Source organism: Fukomys damarensis, unplaced genomic scaffold, assembly GCF_012274545.1.
Source record: "Fukomys damarensis isolate Sample0158 unplaced genomic scaffold, DMR_v1.0_HiC HiC_scaffold_7, whole genome shotgun sequence".
NCBI lineage: Eukaryota > Metazoa > Chordata > Mammalia > Rodentia > Bathyergidae > Fukomys > Fukomys damarensis.
In genome coordinates, this window is record NW_022900919.1 from 11,034,224 (window position 1) to 11,052,362 (window position 18,139).

General features: G+C 39.6%; 1 long non-coding RNA gene across 1 annotated transcript in view; it reads left to right on the forward strand.

Annotated features, from left to right (window-relative positions):
* Positions 1-17,003, forward strand: part of LOC117285207 — a 22,092-nt gene extending 5,089 nt beyond the window's left edge. The window contains exons 2-3 of the long non-coding RNA XR_004516180.1: positions 14,920-15,005; positions 16,347-17,003. This is a non-coding gene — a long non-coding RNA (uncharacterized LOC117285207). The remainder of the gene's footprint in view (positions 1-14,919; positions 15,006-16,346) is intronic.
* The last annotated feature ends 1,136 nt before the right edge of the window (positions 17,004-18,139 follow it).

Consider the following 18,139-nt stretch of genomic DNA (forward strand, 5'->3'; position numbering starts at 1 on the left):
GGGGACGCGGGCGCGTTTCCCACCCGCGACCTCTCCAGGCGGCCTAAAGCGCTCGCTCTCCCTCTGCCATCTGGGGGCTTCTTCCAGCCAGAACCCAGCGCTTCATGAATTTTCTCCGTGGTCAGCCTATGCCTGGCCTCTCCTTGATCGTATCCCAAGAGCGCCCCACGGATGACCCACCCACCCAGCCCGTGTCCAGGGCGCTTGCCGCGTGGCGGAGCCGCTGGGGACTGCTTGGCCAGTGGACTCCAGGCTTGCGGGGTGTGGGCAGGTGGCAGGAGGCGTGAGGTCACGGGGGACAGCAGCAGGGAAGGTGACAGCTCCAGGGAGCTCGCAGGACCTCTCCCAGGCGGGAAATTGGCTTTGGGGCTGCCAGGGCCACACCCCGGCGGTGGACCCTGCCCGGGCCCCGGGCCTCGGTGCCGGGAGCCTCAGGGCTGGGGTGTAAACACGTTTGGCACCGAGGGTCGTAAGGCTTTGAGCCCGCGGTGGAGGGCTGGCGACCTGCTGGAAGGGAGGGAAATACCTCCCCCCAAGTGGGGCAGGAACGTCCTGGCGCGAGAAGGGCTTTTCGCTTCTGGAAGCTCGAGTCTCCCTTGCTACTGTGAATAAACCTTGAGCTTCCAAACAGCTGCAAATAATCAAGTAGGCACTGATTTCTGGGGAAAAGAGAAGGTGGAAGGTGAGGACCGAGCAAAATCCTTTCCGATTTCTTCTTCCCTTTACCTCTCCTGCCCTTTCCCTAGAAATCTGCTTTTCTTGAGGAAACCGATAGCTTCTTGTACACACTGATGTATGTATACATGCGTGTGAGGAGGGTCGCCCTCCCCACCCACCCTCTTGCTCAGTTTTCTTGGCAGCTTGGGGAAAGTCAGTTCAGGCTGCCCAGCTCAGCTCTTCGATGCAACAGGAAATTTAGCTGCACAGGCAATGAACCGTTTTCCAAAAGAGGAAAAAAAAAATTTTTTTTTTTTTGAAAGTAGGACTCTCAGTGGGCCGGAAGGATGTGTTCAGGTGTGAGGCGGTCAGTGCCTTGGATTCCTTCTCCCGTGGTCCTCTGATGCCTGCGATGGAGGTGGAGGCTCGCAGGCTTAGCTGGCCTGGAGGGCTGTCAGGAGCCGATCTCCATTAACCCTTCTTGGGCTTGGCCAGAGCGAGGTTAACTACACTAATCTACCAAAAGGGGCTGTCGTAGACAGGGAGGAAGAAAAGAAAGGTGGAAAGGAGTGAGGGAAAGAAAGAAGGAAGAAGGGGTGGAAGGGAGGGAGGAAGGACCAATGCATTCCAGTTGCAAGGCTTTTAGAGCTTTGTGCCTCTCCTGGAGGCCCCCACCTCCACCCATCCTGGATTCAGAGATGGGGTGACCCCCACGAGCAACGCACCCTCCCGGAGGAGAATAAACTAGAGAGCAAGAGCACAGTGTAGGGCAGTATTCCCTTCTATTTAACTGACCACCCAGTTCACTTTAAAAATATTTCTAACAGGTATACAGCTGATTCTTGTGTGAGATGGGTGTGAAGAACCAAAACCAAGGCACAGTTTACCTTTCATTTAAGTCAGGGTGATTTTAGAATCTTGCCGGTAGCCAAATCATAGCCATAAAATCTGGATGAGATGAGAAAATATATTCTACTGGCTTCAAAGCTGGCATTTGAATGGGTCAGGAGAGGACAGTCATGTGCAAGATGTGTTCAGATGGAAGTGTATATATTCACATGGTGTTAGAAGTTCCTGGGTGGATTAAAGGTTCATGTACTCAAGCACTAGACAGAAGCTGTCACTCATTTGTACATTCCAGCAGTCTGGCAGAAAGCAGTGCAAAGAGAGTTTTGAATGAGCTCCTTGGAATTGCTATTGTTAAAATACAAGCTGAAGCAACTTAGTGATGGTAAAGCCAGTGTGGCTCGCAAAATCATAGCAAGATGCTTCAAAGTGAAAATATCAGATTTCCAGTTTGGTAGCTTTGCCAGAGCATTTGAACAAAAGGTGAGCATCTTTTGCATAATCCATTTGTTTTAAAATGCGGGGATATGTCATTCTACCCCCGCCCCACGCACACCACTTTTCAATGGATTGAGGAGTTAAAGGAGAATAGACTAAGGAGGATGGCACAAGGAACTCCCTGCCACTTCACCGAGTCTGATATGGGCAATAGATGCTTTCAATATTAATATCAAGCTGCAAGGTAACTCTCACTGAGAAAGTTCCAAAGGCATCTGAAAGCCATGTGGGCATCAGTTCTTATTTAGAACCAAACAAAGTAAGAGAGGACAGTCTAATCATGTAATGTTTTCTCTTTTTTAAGAGCCCGGTAATGAAATCTATAAAATGACAGTTAGTTTTTGGTATGTCACCCAAAAAGCATTAATCAAACAGAATCGAGTGCCAGCCACCTAAATGTGAAGGTGGTTGGCAAATACAGACAAATTAATATTGTCTATTAGCTACAGCAGTGTACTTCAAGAAAGTACATACTGAACAACCCATGATCTATTTAATTTATTTTTTTCGGACCAGAAACTTGAGGTGAATTTCAGAAAGAGAAATATAATTGAAGGAGTATTTTCTGTTTTATTAGCTTTTAGGGATTTTTTTTTGAAAATCAAAATGAAAGAGATTCAATAAAAAGCATACTATTTGAGAATAAGTACATGGCCAGAGATAACCACAGCAGAGAAACATTATGCATACATTTAGAAAGCATTGCATTAATTACATTATCAGCTTCATCTCTCCCCTTGAAAAGCTTATTTCTTAAACTGTTGAAGGTAGGTGTTAAAAATAAAGCAATTCTGTGCACAATGAAGGAGGATACCATTTAATAGCATATTTAATGTCTTGGCCATAGGAAGTAGAGAGTTTACAAAGTGACTTGTTGGAAGAAAATTTATGTTGGTATTTTGATTTTGAGTATAGGGTAGATCTATGCCTTACAATTTATTATAAATCAAGCAAGCTTATCCCACAGATTTCTACATACTTGTCCATGGTAAGTTGATTGAGAGGATGTCGTTTTAAACAGTTAAAGCAAAAACATTACAGGAAGGGCGTACTGACTTCATGACGAATGTCACATTGGGTGTCCCACGACAGGGTTATATCACCTCACACGTCAAGGAGAAGTAGTTTTAAAAATTAGGGAACACTGTTTCTCTGCAGAGTACGTGTTCATAACTTGCTTCCTCCCAAGTGATGTTACAGCTTTCCACTTATCCCTTGTTGCCACATTACTAAGTAATTAAAAGGAAGCTGGGGTGGTGAAACATAGCAGCAGAGGTTTAGAAAGTTATTTTTCTTCACAGTTACTTTTGAGGGAAAATGACTTATACTTATTTACTCATTGATTTTTTTCCATGGGATTTTGGTTAATTTTATAGCTTTTAAAAATCACATGCTATGTTACAGAAACCTCCATTGCATTAAAATTGAAAACAAATTCAAAGACACCAGAAGCTTTTTTCAAGAAGTCCAGTTCAATGTGCAGCAACCAAGGAGCTACTATTCCAACTCCCGGGTTTTATTAGAAACAAACATCTGAAACTTTTCTTCTTTCCTAACAAGTTTTAAAACAGCAGCTAATATGAATGTGGATGAATATTAGATATAAGAGCCTTTAACTCCCTTTTCCTGTTTACCCTGGAAATGTTTTAAATTTTTCTTTTATGCTGATGTACTTTAAAAAGCCTTAGTCAATGTGCAAGAATTATATGCCCCTTTTTAAAAACCAGTGAATAAAAATTCTTATTATAGAAAAGAGGTGTGATATTTATTCTAACATTTCAGTAACAAAGTTTTCTTCCCAAGCTAGAAGACACTCTATCTTGGATAAATTAAAATAGGGCAGCTGTTGGGTGTAGTTTTTTTTTTTTTAAATTTGCATCCCCTTCTGCTAAGGTATTTGGGTTTTTGTCTTCACACACTCTTGTTAATAGAGTAAATTATATATATAAAATGTATATATGTATATATATTTCAAATTTCCATGCCTTTATAGGTGAATATATTATTACATTGAAAAATAAAATTCACTTTTATATTCAAATTTACACATCCAGGCAGAAATGAGAAGGTTATGTCCTATAAATGTACTCTCCCCTAACAATAGAAAACATAGTTTAATTAATGAGAAGAAAATCCTTAGGATTTTGGAAATCCAATATGTTGGACATACAGACACATTATTTTTCAAATTGAACTCTTAACTGGGTTTTATTTCATCTTAACAGTGTACTAAGATGGAACATTTCCACTTTAGAGATAACATTAAATTTTAATCAAATTTTAACTACTATCCTTGTAGGTTGTTTGAAGTGAAAGGAGATTTGAAATAAGCCTCCAAAATAAAAGAGAGACATAAGTGGCAGGGCATGATGGCTTGCCTCAGTTTTTAGGGATGCTACAGGAGTCTTTTAAAGATTCCAACATCATGCTTTTTTTTTTTTCAAACAGCACAAAATGAAATGGTTATGGGAAAGGAAAAGGAGAAAAAGATTCCTCCTACACTTTGCCATCAGAGACCCCCAAACAACTGCAAATAAAACAAAACAAGAAAATCCAATTCCTAGATCCGTCCAAAGACCCTTAGCACTTTGGGGAGTTTCTGTGTGCCTGTGGATGCTGTCAAGTCTGTCTGATGTAGGGGTCAGACTGTGGTTAGCAGCCTGGAGAGGAGGCTGACTATTGGAGTTCGGCTCCAGAGCTCAGCCACTGAGAGGTAGACTGGAGAGAGCCACTGCTGAAAGTTAACCTCTCCTCTCACAGGAGACTTGCAGGGGCTGGACAGTGAGCACTGATACAACCAATTTTCTCTTCCAAGGCATTTCTAACTTTTATGATTTTTCCCCCTCCTTCTTTTACTATCTGTCTTTGTGCCTCCAGGGCCAGTGAAAGAGCAGGGCAGATTCTAGATTGCTTTCAGAGTTTGCCTTCTCTGATGATGGATTACCATGTCAATTTAAACGGCATAGGATTAATTTGTTTCAATGATTTCTCTTTAGGCTGAATGCCAGCCGTTTTTCTATCTCTCCCCTTGCTCTTCAGAACAACAACAACCACCCAAAAAGAAAAGAAAAAACAAAAAAAGGAAAGAAAGAGAAAGGAAGCAAAAAAAAGCGCCTTCATTCCATATCCTAAGTTGAGAGACTATAATGGAAACAGACAAGTTAGGTGTAACATTGCAACACTGTTATTGGTTTGAGGGTTTTTGTCTCTGCCTAAGAGGCTGAAACAGTCAGTCACATTAAAATGAAATTGGACTCAACATTTATTCAATAAATACTTGTCTTGTAGATAATCCAGTGCCGAGTGCTTTTGACACATAAGGACTTAATTTGTCTTGGATAACAAGTTATTAATATGGCACATTAAAACCTGTCACCTACAGTCAGGCTATTAAGATCCATACAAACTCAAATGATCATTGTGAAAAATAGTTTGTGTGAGGGAGGGAGACAGTTTTGAGAATGCGTATCTTTTTTCATATATGTGTGCACACACTAGTAACACCGAGACACATAGGCCTGTGCATACACACACGTGTACACACATGTGTACTACCTGTATCTCAGAACTTGTATGGCATAAAACCCAGGGAAGTTAAAAAATTCCATCCATTATGCAGATGTATCTAACCTTTCCAGAATAAGAATGTGTCTGGTAGTTTTTTTTTTCTTTTGAAAGATTTCTAAAGTGCATGAGAAACAAGCTTTCAAATTCACTTTCTTTGCACGACCAGACCCCTTATGAGGTTGAATACAGCACCAAAAAGCCCACAGGTGGAATCCAAAATTAAAAACCCTCTTCATATTTCTCGCCTATGCTAAACTTGCATCATACAGCTAGAGCAAGCATGCTGCTGGTGAAGAAAAGGGCCATTTAATTGAAATAATCGATCCTTTAAAATATCATTTTATTTCTCTTTTTCAAGGGAGGACTTCCAGAAGAGGCAGAAATATGAGAGGGAGATTTCACATCCTTGACCAAATATGTTGGGCACGCATGATTACTTGACTATGGGACTTCCTGCCACCCCCTTATTCTCCTAATGGCTTCTCCTTTTTCCAGCACCTTTATGCTAAAATTTAGCATCATAGTTCAGAATAGTAAACTGCGTATGGAATATGAATACAAATGATACAAATTGATATACTTTGCCTCTTTCCCAGCCCTCTCCATGCATGGGCAGGCTTTCTTTGTGTAGATTCTACTTTCTAAGGTCGCTCACAATCAGGGGCCAATCAATGACTGTCAGAAGCCGAATCTACACCATTTGAATTTGTAGAAAACATTTGTTGGTGGCTCACCTCGAGGGGGATTGTGCATCTCTAAGAAGCCAAGTGTTTGGGAGCTGTCCCTGGGAAATGAGGTTACACGTGAGCAGAAAATCCAGGCAAGGAAGGCTAATTGAAGGAAGAGAGAGAATTAGGTTAAAAAATAGAGTACAATCCAGTATCACACTTTCACCAGTGTAACCTGAAATGAAGGTGGCTCCGAGTCACCAGTGATGCCAGAGCGTTTAGATGTTGGGCAGAGATGGGAACACCTATTGAAATGTGTCTGAAGAAGATTAATACGGCTTGTCACTGTTGGGAAAGCACCGCTTCGCTGTAAATTTCTACCAGCACAAGATGAATTACCGATGAATGCTCACTTATCAACCCTATCACTATCGTTCGACACTACAGAGATGGGCACCTATTGAAATGTGTCTGAAGAAGATTAATACGGCTTGTCACTGTTGGGAAAGCACCGCTTCGCTGTAAATTTCTACCAGCACAAGATGAATTACCGATGAATGCTCACTTATCAACCCTATCACTATCGTTCGACACTAAATCAAATTGAGAAGTTATCTGCAATCAGAAAATTTCTTTTTAAAAAAGACACACGCCTTTAGGCCTCAACTCTTTTATAATCCCACTCACAAAACAATTCCCCTTCCCATGATTTTTTTTTAGCCTAAGTGGGAATATATCTCAATAATTAATGTTTTTAAATTCATGCACAGTGGACAGCTGGTCGAACAGTAATGTTTGACAGAATTTTAAGAGGGGTATAAAGGTTTCCTAGAAGTCATCATTTAATATTGCACAGAATGTGCTTTTCTCACCTTTAGATTTTTTTCCCCCTTTACTGGAAAGGCAAAAAAAGAGAGCTTTCTGTTTTAAACCTTATGACCCAGTAGTCATCTAGTGCTCTGCTAAGATAAAATTATGAGAATTGCATCTATAGAATGGCAGAGCAGGGTTAAATGGGTGACAGTGATAATTGAGGACATGCTTTTTTACCATTTAGTGATACTTCATGAGTCTCTTTTGGGGTGAATAAGGTTCTAGGATCAACTCCGGGGCCTCAATGATTTTTTATTCTTCTCCTTCTCCTTCTCCTTCTTCTCCTCCTTTTCTTCCTCCTCCTCCTCCTTCTTTTTTTTTTGTATGGGGTATTGAACTCGGGACCTTGCGCTTGTGAGGCAGACGGCGGAACCACTGAGCCAAATCCCCTGCCCAGGACCTTGATTATTTTAGGCATGCAGTTTATGACTGAGCTATGCTCCCAGCCTGCTTTATGTCTCATTTTTTTTTTAAAAAGCTGATTGATTTGAGAAGCAAAACAAAGTCACTATCTCTTTGTATCATCTGTTAACCCATGTAAGCATCTAGGGGCTTTCTAACCTAGGGACAATACTATTTTGATAAAAGTAGCAATTCTTCTATTTGTATAGTACTCTACCTATTTAAATAGTTCTTTCACATGCTCGAGTTACTTGATTTCTGCTGAAATGTTGGCCAGGCAAATATTTTGAATTCCCATTATGCTGGTTAATAAACTGAGGCTCACAGTTGTCTGAAGTCAGTGAGCAAATAGAAGGACAGTTAGAATTTGAGGAATCTCTGTTTTCTCAGTCCCTATAGAATTTTTTGCATTCCAGGTCATTCTGTAAATGCATAATTAAAAGATGATAATGCTAATTGCAGGTAATATTTACTATGAACTATCATGAGCATTACATGTTATTTTATTTAAGCCCTATACTACCCTCTTAGATACTGTTTTTTTTTTCCCATTACCTAAGAAAAAAATGGAAGGAAAACAAGATGAGGCTTAGGAGGCTTAGAAACTTGCCTAAATTTCACATTGCTAGGAAGTTGGGGACATGTTATTCTAATCCAGGAAGTCTGAATTCAAAGCCTATCCTGTTACTGTTTCCAATTGCAAGGAGCCTTGAATTGTACTAAATGACCACAATTAATCTCACTTGTTTTCAGAATATAACAATTAATCAAGCTCTCAGGCAGTGTGCATTGGTAGACTATGCCCTGGTTTGGAGATAAGGTGACCTAGGTTTATTTATTACTTAATTCCTTGCAGTGGTGGGAATTGAACTAAGGGCTTCAGCTGTGCTAGGCAAGTGTTGTATTCCTGAAGTAGGCATCCATTCTCAAGAGTTGGGTTTAAACTTTGGATTTCTCAGCCTCGCTGGCCTTGATTTTGCTCATCTTTACACTGGGGTAGTTGGAGCGATGAACATTGCCTTCTGGTGCTTTTCTCACCCATGATCTCCAAGAGGAAAAGAGAGGAACAGACACACAGAAAATATCTCCTTTGAAACAGGTGACGGTCGGAGTTAGGGGAGAAGGCACAGTTCCCATTCCCATGAGACTGGCACTGAAGATCCTCCGCACTAAAAATCTGCATTTTCTTTCTCTTGCCTCCAGAGAGCTCTGAATCCATTTGTCCCTTAATACCCAGTGGGGATGGGTTCCAGGATCCCTATCAGATAGCAGAATCCAAGGAAACTCAAGCCACTTCATAAAACATCATAGTCTTTCCATATAGGCTATGTTAATGGAGGTAGACATTAAATCAGCTCTAGATTACTCATGGTACCACATGCCGTGTAAGCACTAGGTAAATAGTTGTTTTGTGTTATTTAAGGGATAATTACAAGAAAATAGTCTGTATGTGTTCAGTTCAGAGGCAATTAAAAATATACCTATTTTCAACTGTCGGTCAAACTTGTTGATAGAACACTGACTATACTTCAAACAAGAGGGTTCTCAAGAAAACAAAAACTTTATCTCTTTTTCCAGATAAAAGCAAGAAGAAATGCCTGTGGGCTGCAGTGGTTAGAGGACTGATGGTCATCTCACTAACTGGTCATACAGTTGAAATTGAACCCCTTCTTACTGGTCCCCAAACTAGGAATCCTCAAAGCCCCTTCCCCTTAAAATACCTTCCTACACCGTGCTCCTTATCCAACAAAAATATAAATCAAATCATCCGGTCATGTTCCTATGATAACTATCTATTTTATAGGGTGATACTATGTATAGATTTTTATTGGTAGTAATATGAAAAATTTTCCTGCATAGCTCTTGCAGTCATTTTTCATAAAACCTATATGTAGCTAACCAGCCAAATAGTCAAAGATGCAATGAGGAATCATACCACGGTATGAATATTCTGTAATCTCTACTAGATCACTATAATATTCTAATATTTATTACACCCCCTTCTGATGCTTCCATAGCCAAAATTACTAGATTTATATTCCCTAATGGCTTCTCAATGGAAAAAAAATCTTTTTTTCTTTTTTTTTTTTTTTTTTTTTTTCTTTTTCTATTCCTGTCCTAAATCATCCTTCCACATACATTGCTGGCTTTGGGAACCCTGTCTGGGTTTAATCAGAACTTGCAGGACAAAATGTGCATTATTAAGAAATATAAATATTTTCAGAAGCAATCAAAGGGATGAAAGATTGATTCAACATGTAGATTGGGCCTAATTCGAAGCAGCTTTGTTCTAATGGGAGCTACTGGGGTATAAAGTCAGGATCTGTTGTGGCCACCGGTTAGAGATTCCAGTGCCTTTGAGTAACCTGTCAAGATTTCTCTTGCTAGACAAACTGAAGCATTTTTTGCATGGTACAGTTCTCAGTGTTTGGGCTAAACCACCTTCCTTGCCACCCTTTGGGACTTGTAATAGTCATCTTTGAGAAATTATGACTAATTCCTTTTTCTCTTTGTAGTTTAGATCAGCAAGTACCTCCCTTTTCACAACTCGGAAGTTGGCTTAGCATTAACTTTCATAAGAACATTTTGGCCTGGAGGCATCTGTATTACAATTTCTTTCTTGGCTTAATAAAAGGTATCACATTATCTACCTGGTCAATCTCCATTGGCTTTCAAAATAGAGACATGGAAAAACCTAATAAGGCTCATTAGAATATCTGCTTTAAAAACAACAGGCCTCATTTAGCATGTTGCTTCGAAATGTCCCAACAGAGTTCGGTGGTCATCACTTAAATACAGGTACTGCTAATTTAGGATCATTGTGAGCCTGGTAGATTTGAAAAAAAAAAAAAAGTGCCTAATGTGTAGGTGGAATTTTAAGACACAAAGGATCAAACCCTGATTATTGTGTTTTGTTTTTGCATTTTTTCTTTCCTTTCTTTCTTTCTTTCTTTCTTTCTTTCTTTCTTTCTTTCTTTCTTTCTTTCTTTCTTTCTCTCTTTCTTTCTTTCTTTCTTTCTTTCTCTCCTTTCCTTCCTTCCTTCCTTCCTTCCTTCCTTCCTTCCTTCCTTCCTTCCTTCCTTCCTTCCTTCTTTCCTTCCTTCCTTCCTCCCTCCCTTCCTTCCTTCCTTCCTTTAATCACACTTTTTGTCCACATGGGCATGTGTGTGAGAGACGGCTTGATATTCTTCTTATGGTTCATCCATCTATCGCTGGAATTCCAAATAGGGCTGAAAATGTCTTTAAAATCAACACAACTCAGGGAGTCTGAGCGAACAAGTTTTCCTTTGTTGTAGTGTATAGTATTATTTGCTGTAGGTTTTTTGATATACATTCTAAATTAGGCCTGCAAAGGCATGCTTCATCTTTAATTCATCACTCTCAGCTGAAAGAGATTAGCAATGTCTAGCACGCACCCCTTGTATGGTGCTGACCTCATCAAGTATGGCCTGAAATTAATTAGCCTCATTCATTCCAAATGGAAAAGGATAAAGGAACAGCATTTTAGAGATGACCATCACAAATTGTATGCAGCATATTTAAAAGGCCCCTATTTTCCAACCATGTAGATTAAAATTCTTTCTAGGGCTTACAATATGCCCAAATTATCAAGGACCCAGAGCAGTGCCCAGTCAGGTTCTGTGCATGTGTGTTCGTATGTGCATGCATGTGTGCGTGTGTGTGTGTGTGTGTGTGTGCGTGCGTAGTTGTATGTTTCATGAGTGTTAGTGTCTGTGTCTACATGTGTCGGCATTTAGCTGGCTTATTCTCTAAGGTGGCATCTGAAGTACTTGACCAGTAAAAATCTGATGTTTATATTGTTTTAAATAATCCAATAACAGAATATATTATGTGGACTTTTTTTGTTGTTGCTGTTATCCCTCAGTAGGACATGCCATTACAAACACTGCTGCTATTTTTCAGTAAGATACTATTCATTCTCTAATTTAGAAACAGAAATGCTTCCTAAAGAAATGCTTAACATTTCTATTTTGGGTTATTTCTGAAAATTTCTATGTTCCCCCCCCACTCTCTACTCTTTAATCATATTTTAAAATATGATTGAGCACTAAGTTAGATTACAGAATCTTTAAAATTTACCATCTTGCTAAGATTAGCTGATTTTTCCCTTTTGGGAGTTGATTGAGAGAGGCCAAATTTTTGAATATCAAAGCTGCTTTCTTTTTGAGCCAAAAAAAAAAAAAATCTTGACCAAAGTTTTTTGGGATTCTCAAAGATGTTGTAAAGTTTATTTGTATGAACAGTAGTTTGGAGACTACAGATTGGAAGAACGAAAAACTCATGACATTATTTCTTGTGTTTTCAGGTTTTTGTTCTTAAAACAGTGTGAAACGTGGTCAGTTTATGGAAAGGTATCAGTAGTATATTTATAGTGTATATTTCTTAAAGAAAAATAATTATCCAAGAATAACTCTTTTTAGTTAAATGGAAAAAAAATAGATATTCCGTGCAATGTAACTGCAAAGCTTCCATTTTACTCTTGGAGTGAAACAATGCAGTTTTAGGCAAATAATCTTTACAGAGCTTGCTGATATTATAAGCTTCATAGATGTTCTTTAAGATTATTTTGTTTTACAATAACACAGATGCTGGCTACATGTTTCTCCTTTCTCTGAAAACATAAGATTTAGAAATTTTTCTAAACTCACTTTTGCCTAATCTTCTCATCCCAGAAGGCCCTTTTATCTAATGGGCATATATCATTTATATGCACAAGATCATCAATCAGGAACTGTGAACCTATCATTTTGATATAAAAGATCTATCCTTAAATCTTTCCAAACCTCTAGCATATAATTTGAGGGAATTAGCTAGCTTAAAGTCTGGGCTTCAGACTTCTGGAGGATAACATGCAAAAAAGGAGAAAGCTTAAATTATACAAATTTGATTTTAAAGTCAGTTTAACTCAGCAAGAGATAAAAGATGATATGATGCAGATCTTTAAATGTTGACTGAAACAGATGATTTTGCTAATCATTATCTAATCAATTTGCTATGTCATGCAGTAAAATTGCGGGATAGTCTGCAAAATTAGCTCACTCATTAAAGCACATGTTATAAAATGTATTTTTCTAATAATAAATATGAAGTTATATTCACTACTGAGATGAAGAAATGCACGCATTCCACAACACTATGCTTTTCTCAGGGACTGAATAGAGTATCTCAATTTCTACTTAATATTTTTTTATTATCAGAGGTAGAAATGGAAGAAAAATTAAATAAGGATGAAGCTGTCTGGAATTTGAGTTCATTCAAATAACAAGCTCAAAGTAAAATTCAGAGGAATGTACCAAACTGCATTTGGCACCCACCTGAAATGATAAATCTTCTAAAGGCATTTGAAAGTAGAAAGGAGGTTCACCTAAAATTCAAACCAGCTTTTTTTCTAATCCTAATCTATGTTCAACTACTCTTAGGTAAACTCTGGAGTTGTTCTGGGTTCACAATGAAACTTTCATCCCACTTTAGCTAAGGAAGCATAGACATAGATCGGGGCAGACAGAACTGAAAGGTATCTTTGGAATTGTTGATACTTTATTTCGTATTTCTCATCATGTTTTGTAATAGGGAGGAATGATATAAATATCTTCAAGGACATACATGAAAAGATAACCACATGTCAGAGACACAGAAGGGAAACGGACAGTTTTTGAATTGTTAAATACACGTAAGATTTTTTTTAAAAAGGAGAACATGCAGGAAATATTATTAACAAGCATTTCGAGGGTGCTTGTGATACACAGGAGCTGTTCTAAGCACTTTACACGTATTAACTCACTTCAGTTTACTGTAATAGTACGAGGCAAACACAGCCATTTCCATTCTGCAGCCGAGGGAGATAAAGCGCAGGGAAGGTATAGGATTTTTCCAAAGTTTGCACTGCTTGTAAAAGTGATCAGAACCCCAGGATGTCTTGCTTAGGATTCTCTGCACTTTTGTGCAGTGACACACTGTCTGTGTAGAGAAGAGACGATTATAGTGTTGTTTCGAAAACAAACTTCAATGGATGACGAACAGGAGGGATACATTCCCATTTTTTGACTACTGAGGACGGTAATAACTTCACTGGAGAAAGCCGAAGTGGAGAAAGCTCATTCCTAGCCAATCTTTTTATCTCAGATTTAGGAAGGGATTTAGGAGGGAGAAAGACTGAATGGATTTAAAGAAACAAATGGCAGGGCAAGAGAGACGGATTTGGAACAGAAAATCCAAACAACTAAGTAGAATTCGACCAAGCAATGTTTAACAGAGAACTTGATGACATTCTAGAAATATTTAGAAGAAAAATGAGGGCCTAAAAATGTCACTAGGGAGGTTGGAGAGAAGTGAAAAGGGAAATCTAAGAGAAAAACAAATTAAAGGAATTCTAAGATTTTGTCTTTGTCTTGAAAGGCCCATCAGAAAAACTGTATTTTCTTAAATACCAAAGTCCAAGTTGAAGGTCTCACAAGGAAAGAAAATTTCGTTTCTGGTCATGTATAGGTTGAGGCAGAAAAATAGTCTAAAAATATGATTTAAAAATACTTTGCATACAAAATCCCAACAATGAATGCAACTGTACTGTATCCCTAAAATGTACCAATAAACTCAATTAAAGCTGGAAAAAATACTTTGCATAATATGATAATAGGTGTAACACCTTCTTATCCTTTATATTATTTATATCATTTAATCCTCATGATAATTTGCAAGGTACATATGATTAACTGTGCTTTATAGATATGAAAACAAGACTCAGAGAGGTTTTATAACCTGCCCTGATTCAGACAGCCTGTAGCCCTCCCCAGGCCTGGTCTTCTCTTGTACAGGGTCCCCACATTTTTCCTCAGAAGATGATGTCACAAAACAAGTGCCCTTGGGCCAGATTCCTTGCGCCGCGTTACCCAGCAAGGACGCAGCCCCGCTTCTGAAATCTGGCCGACATCCTCTAGGAGGTGGTCCAGTCTGCTCGGCTTGTTCCGAAACTGTGTTTGTTGATTAAACACACAGCAGTCAGCTTGGCTGTGGGATAAAATGAGGGATGCTGAACACAAGAAGAGGGAGTGGAATTCTCAGAGGAGGCCCTGAGCCTCCTGGGTCTACAGGCCCTCGAGTAGTATCACCTGGCTGTTTATAGGAATCTTAGTGCTGATGAAAGACCGAATTAACACTCCAAACTGTTCCTGCCAATAGAGAAAAGTTCCAGATTCTTTACAAAGTATGGAAAGCATCGATCTGCAAAGTGGCAACAGCATTTGGGACCAATTACCCAGATTAAGAGGCAACAATGGTCTGTTTACACTTTGTAGCCCTGAGCCCTTTGGCTCTGATCCACAAGCTGAAGATTGTAAATTACAGGAATTTCAGCCTCGCATTGACTTCTCTTTTGACCTGTGTGTCTCAGCACAGAGGAAAGCAGGTAGAACAACCCTGCTGTGACTTGCCTGAACATTTCAGTGAAGAAGGAACTGAGTGAATGTGGTCTTCCAGGTAAGTGCTTAACACCCAGATGTCCTGAATGAAGGCAGGGGCCTTTTCCATCCCCCACCCTGACCCAGGAGAGTCTCGGCGACCGTGTACAATGATGTGTCAGGATATAGGTTTTCAGTTTGCCACTCCGCAAAAATAATTTTTGGGAAAGAAGTTAGCAAATAAATGTTCCCTGCCCTTTATGTTTAATTACCACAGCATTTCAGTTTAACTCCATTTTCTAATGTATTGGTGGATTAACTGGTAACGAGTGACAGATAGTGAAGTTATCACCAGGAGAACGCTGCTACTGACAACAATTAGCTGTAGATGGTGGCAAGTACAGGTCTCGAGGGCAAAATAGAGAAATCGAGAGCATTTGTCCCAAACTCGGAAGTTGATAGAGATTTGAATTGCTCAGGACTGAGGTATAGATTTTTCCCTCTGTGTAGGAGAAACAATCTTCACTTTTCATAACCCCAGTAATTTCAGAACTTTTTGAAGATGCTTGTCTTTCTTTTAACACAATCCTGATGTTAAGGGCTTGACCTTGCCAGGAGGAAAATAGCCACAGAGGTCAAGAAGTAAGAAGAAATGGGAGGAATCCGTTCCTGAAGAGTAGGCTGCCAAACGCAGCAGAGTTGAAAAGAAAAGCCATTATTTTACCAATAGCTTTAGTGCATGTGTTAAGAGTTTAAAAATTTAACCACACGACATACCACCATTAGACCATCAAATTGGGAATAACCACAGTCAGGGACTGTGGTCTTCTTTGTCAGGTTCTGTCCGTTGGACAAATGGACCCTGCAGAGGTAGACTATTGTGGGAAGCTGAGTTGGAAAGCACCTTTATCAAATCATCAGTCCTGGCCTGAACACAGAACTGTCTTCTCAGGCAACTCAGAGATGATGCCAGTCCAGACCCTTCACAAATCAACATAATTTTCTGATTAAGGCTGGTTAAAAAAACAAAAAAACAAAAACAAAGGAAAACACAACCTTATTCAACTTTGTATTTTCCTGACCCTGGCTTATTTTAACAATTTACCATTTTCTGCAACGTCAGAGCTTCCCTACATTTTCAATTAAGTCACAAATTAACTTAGAAATGATAGTATGCTCTCAGCTGAATGACATAGTGGCCACAGGGGAGCAGACCAATTTTCTAGAATAAGGTTAGGACTAGGTTGCTCTGTTACAATGCTAAGGTTGGTTGGGTAGAAGGAAAGATTCAAGTGTGAGCTGGAATGTAGGTGTGAGAGGAGAGACATTTATCTCTAATTCTGGCTTGTTACTTGGCACTCTGGTATTTCTTCCCCCAGAAAACAGAGATAACATACTTTTTTTTCCCTTTTCATTCAAGGCTCCAAAATGGAATCAAGAAGGCATAGAATCCTACCTCAGAAACGAGCTTGGAAGGCACCGGTCCAACTTTCTGCTGAACCCAGAGTTCTGGAGATGGACAGGTGGTCAAGTAGATGAAGGCCATGAGATTTCAGGAGTTGCAAGTCCAAGGCAGGTACCACAAAAGGGTGAAAGTCTGTGAGAAAGTCACCCGTGGGGCCAGGGCTACCTGGAGAAACAGAGGGGAAGGGTTCACTCTCTCCAACTTTCTACTGTGGGAAAGCTTTGTACATAGACACAGCTGTGTTCCTCACATGGAAGCACAAATCATTTATCCATTTGGTTGGAGTCTCTCCTCAGAACAATAAAGCTGAATCTTGTTCCTTTTTTCCAGTGATTGACTACCCAGGACCTGAAGGTCAGAGTCACACTCCTCATGCCCCTGCTTTCTTTTTCCTGGCCGCATTTCCCAGTTCCCCACGTGACATAGACTCAGCAGGTTTTGCTTGGCTGAATTGGCCTTGGTTTGCCCTCGAGAAGTTTTGGATATGTCTTGAAACAAGTAACACACTCAGGAGCCCCGGCCAGTGTGCACAGTGTCTGCCTGCCATGTTGTGTCACTAGTGAACCAGAGTCTTCATCAGGAAGTGTCCTCATACTCTGGAGTTGTTTCTCATTCCTATGTGGCTTGTAGTGGGGATTTATGCATTTAAGAATGTCTTATGTTTATCCCCATTAAATTTAATTTTGCTTTGGCTTTTTTGGTAGTGGTTAGAATCTATCTCTTCCATCTTTTATTACTTTACAAATTGAGTAGCATTTGAAACACTGGTTTTGCCCAATGATTCAACCAAGTTTTACAGACATCAGGGGTTCTACAATATCAAGATGTCTTTGGGGTTCCCTAGTGATTATACTGAAAATACTTCTGTGTTTATTTATTCAGTGAAGTCATAAGCAATAGTTCATAGAGGGGTCTGTGGAATGAGACTTGTTTGGGTTTAAAATCCTAGGTCTGCCAATATACCCAGTGAACGGCACAGGGCCCGTTCATTTCTTTGTGCCTTTGTTTCTTCATCTGCAAAATAGAGGTAATCACAAACCTATCAGATTTGATTGTTTTTACTGGTTAAGTGAATTAATCAACTTCAAGCACTTAGACTAGGGCCTGGCATATAGTATGCATTATTTTAGGGATGAAATCGTATCCCTGTATCTTATATCCTTATATCTGTATCTCCTGAGAGATACAGGAATATACCTAGAGCTCATATGTTGAGAATATGGGTGAATAAGTCTGTGTAGCGCTGTGAACTCTGGATAGAAGCAGATAGCACAACCAGCACTGTGGTTTCTACTACAAACAGTCTTTCAATAATATTATAATAAAGAAACTTGGGCCCATGAAAAGAGAAGATGTGTACATTCAACCTCAGACCATCTCTGCGGTGGTTGCTCAACTGCTACTCTTTCTATGAACGACAACATGCCTTTGTTTAGCGTGGAGAACCAGAAAAAAAAAACATGCACCCAAGTCCGATCTTGAGTTCAGAAGGAGAGAATAAATATATTCTGCCTAGTTTGTGCTTGCACCAGCCTTAGAGTGTATGCATTTGGTGCATAATAGTATTTCTATCAAGACTGATAGTGATCGTCAAGATTTCTTGGCCACTGGCAAACTCGTTAAAAAATATGTGCTAAGCTGGGATTTAGCTCAGTGGTTCCACTGCCTGCCTTGCTGGTGCAAGGGCCTGAGTTCGATCCCCGGTACCAAAAAAAAAAAAAAAAAAAAAAAAAAAAAAAAAAAAAAAA